Genomic DNA, 3,820 nt, shown 5'->3' on the forward strand with positions numbered 1-3,820 from the left:
TCTTTGACTCATACAATTGATCACGTTTTGGGAGGCTGGCCTCACGGCCATGCCTAGACCTTGTTCTTATGTATTTTCAACAATGGAGTTTCTACACACCATAGATTAAGGTGTGGAGCTCTGCTGTTCTTCATGAATTAATAGAAAGTACTATTGTTCTTCTATTCAATTCACGCCTACTTCTTCTCTAAGATATTCATTTGTTCTTCAACTTGATGAATGTGATGATCCGTGACACTCATCATCATTCTCACCTATGAACATGTGCCTGACAACCACCTCTGTTCTACTAGCAATGGCTTGAATGCGTATCTCTTGGGTTTCTAATCTAAGATTGGAACCTTCGTGGTATAGGCTAGAATTATTGGCGGCCATTCCTGAGATCCGGAACGTCTAAACCTTGTCTGTGGTATTCTGAGTAGGATCTGGGAAGGGATGACTGTGACGATCTTCAAACTCGCGATTGTTGGGCGTGTGACAAACGCAAAAGGATCAATGGATCCTATTCCGACATGATCGAGAACCGACAGATGATTAGTCGTGCGGTGACAGCGCATTTGGAACGTTTTCACTGAGAGGACGGGAAGTAGCCATTAACAACGGTGATGCCCAACATAAAGCTTGCCATGGAAAGGAGTATGAATGATTGGAAGAAGGCAGTAGGAAAGCAGAGGTTCAGGAGGAACAAAGCATCTTCATACGCTTATCTAAAATTCCAACCAAAGAATTACATAAGTATCTCTATCTTTATTTTATGTTTTATTTATCTTTTAATTATCAATTCTCCATCACCATCTGAATTCGCCTGACTGAGATTTACGAGGTGACCATAGCTTGCTTCAAGCCGACAGTCTCTGTGGGATCGACCCTTACTCACGTAAGGTATTACTTGGACGACCCAGTGCACTTGCTGGTTAGTTGTGCGGAATTGTGACAAAGTGTGATTCACGTTTGAGAGCTCCAAGTTTTTGGTGCCATTATTGATGAGCACAATTTCGTGCACCAAGTTTTTGGCGGCGTTGCCGGGGATTGTTCGAGTTTGGACAACTGACGGTTCATCTTGTTGCTTAGATTAGGTACTTTTCTTTTTATTTTTCAGAATTTTTAAGAATGAATTCTAGAGTTTCAAGGTGATGTTCTTATCATCACAAAAGCTTATTGATTCTCATCAATTTAGCTACTGAATGTAATGTCCTACTGAAGCTTGGCCAAACATCTCTAATCTTTTTAGACTGAAGCTTTAGACTAACATTGCATGATTCCTGGAATTCTTATTAAAAGTTTTGAATCCCTTTATTTTCTTTTCCATACAAGTTTCAAAAATCACAAAAAAAATTTATAAAATCATAAAAATCAAAAATATTTTATGTTTCTTGTTTGAGTCTAGTATCAATTTTTAAGTTTGGTGTCAATTGCATTCTTCTTGCATTTTTCGAAAACATGCAATATGTTCTTCATTAATCTTCAAGTTGTTCTTGATGATTTCATTGCTCTGATCTTTAAATTCTCTTGTTTTGGGTGTTTTGTTGTTTCTCATATGCATTTTCAATTTGTTAGTGTCTCCTATATGAAAATTTTTAAGTTTAGTATCCTGCATGCATTGTTTATTTGATCTTAGTTGCATTTTTTTTATTATTTCTCATCATCAAAAAAAATTTAAAACTATGTCTTTTGAAGTCAATAATACAGAGAATTGAAGATTCAGAACATTCAGCAGAGGAATCAAACAGAAAAAGCTGGGCGTTCAAAACGCCCAGTGAAAAAGGCAAACTGGCGTTTAAACGCCAGCCAGGGTACCTGGCTGGGCGTTTAACGCCCAAAAAGGTAGAGTTTTGGGCGTTAAACGCCAGAATGGATGTCATTCTGGGCGTTTAACGCCAGGATGACACTAGAAGGAAGATTTTGTTTTTAATTCAAAAATTTTTTCAAATCTTCATAATTGTTCAAAATCAAATCTTTTTCAAATCATATCTTTTCAATCATATCTCTTCAAAATCAATTTCTTTCCATTTTTTTATTTATTACTATTTTTGAAAATCCTTGCTAAAATTAATGATTTACTTCAAAATTTTCAAGTTGTTACTTGCCTATTAAGAAAGGATCAAATTTTAAATTTTAAGAATCATATCTTTTAATTTCTTGTTACTCAAGTAATCAACTTTAATTTTAAAACTTTCTCTTTTTTTTAATTTGATTCTCAATCATATCTTTTCAATCATATTTTTTCAATCATATCTTTTTTGTTTCTAATTTCAAAACCTTTTTTAAAAATCACTTAATTTCTTTCCCAATCTTAATTTTCGAAAATCTCAATCAAATTTTCAAATTTCTTTTTATTATTTCAAAATCTTTTTAATTTATTTTCGAAAATTCTTCCCCTCTTTTCACATCCTTCTATTTAAAGGACTAACACTCTTCCTCAAGGTGCAATTCGAACTCCCTCCTTCTTTATATGTTCGAATTCTCTTCTATCTACCTCCTCCTTCTATTCTTCTTTTCCTCTGACACCTCAAGGAATCTCTATACTGTGACATAGAAGATTCCCTACTTTCTTGTTCTCTTCTCTTTCATATGAGCAGGAACAAAGATAAAGGCATACTTGTTCAAGCTGTTCCTGAACCTGAAAGGACCTTGAAGAGAAATCTAAGAGAAGCTAAAGCACAATTCTCTTTAGAGGGCCTAATAGAGCTTTTCAAAGAAGAAGAAGCATTGGCAGCCGAAAACAACAATGCCAACAATGCAAGGAAGGTGCTTGGTGATTTTACTTCACCTACTCCCGACTTCTATGGGAGAAGCATCTCAATCCCTGCCATTGGAGCAAACAACTTTGAGCTTAAGCCTCAATTAGTTTCTCTAATGCAACAGAATTGCAAGTTTCATGGACTTCCATTGGAAAATCTTCATCAGTTCTTAGCTGAATTCTTGCAAATCTGTGACACTGTCAAGACCAATGGGGTTGACCCTGAAGTCTATAGACTTATGCTTTTTCCTTTTGCTGTAAGAGACAGAGCTAGGACATGGTTGGATTCACAACCTAAAGAAAGCCTGAACTCTTGGGAAAAGCTAGTCAATGCCTTCTTGGCAAAGTTCTTTCCACCTCAAAAATTGAGCAAGCTTAGAGTGGAAGTTCAAACCTTCAGACAGAAGGAAGGTGAATCCCTCTATGAAGCTTGGGAAAGATACAAGCAATTGATCAGAAGATGTCCTTCTGACATGCTTTCTGAATGGAGCATCATAGGTAATTTCTATGATGGTCTGTCTAAACTATCCAAGATTCATTGGATAGCTCTGCTGGAGGATCTCTTCATCTGAAGAAGACGCCTGCAGAAGCTCAAGAACTCATTGAAATGGTTGCAAATAACCAATTTATGTACACTTCTGAAAGGAATCCTGTGAATAATAGGATAGCTCAGAAGAAAGGAGTTCTTGAGATTGATACTCTAAATGCCATATTGGATCAGAATAAAATATTGACCCAACAAGTCAATATGATTTCTCAGAGTCTGTCTGGAATGCAAGTACCAATAGGCAGTACTAAGGAAGCTTCCTCTGAAGAAGAAGCTTATGATCCTGAGAACCTAGCAATTGAAGAGGTGAATTACATGGGAGAACCCTATGGAAACACCTATAACCCTTCATGGAGAAATCATCCAAATCTCTCATGGAAGGATCAACAGAGGCCTCAACAAGGTTTCAACAACAATAATGGTGGAAGAAACAGGTTTAGCAATAGCAAGCCTTTTCCATCATCTTCTCAGCAACAGACAAAGAATTCTAAGCAAAGCAACTCTGACTTAGCAACCATTGTCTCTGATCTAAT

At 36.4% G+C, this 3,820-nt stretch overlaps 1 non-coding gene across 1 annotated transcript; it reads right to left on the reverse strand.

Annotated features, from left to right (window-relative positions):
- Window positions 1–3,111: 3,111 nt before the first annotated feature.
- LOC112787175 (small nucleolar RNA R71) lies at window positions 3,112–3,219 on the reverse strand. The gene has a single exon (XR_003194604.1). It is a non-coding gene; the product is annotated as a small nucleolar RNA R71 (small nucleolar RNA).
- Window positions 3,220–3,820: the final 601 nt, after the last annotated feature.

This window comes from Arachis hypogaea, chromosome 20 (genome assembly GCF_003086295.3).
Source record: "Arachis hypogaea cultivar Tifrunner chromosome 20, arahy.Tifrunner.gnm2.J5K5, whole genome shotgun sequence".
NCBI lineage: Eukaryota > Viridiplantae > Streptophyta > Magnoliopsida > Fabales > Fabaceae > Arachis > Arachis hypogaea.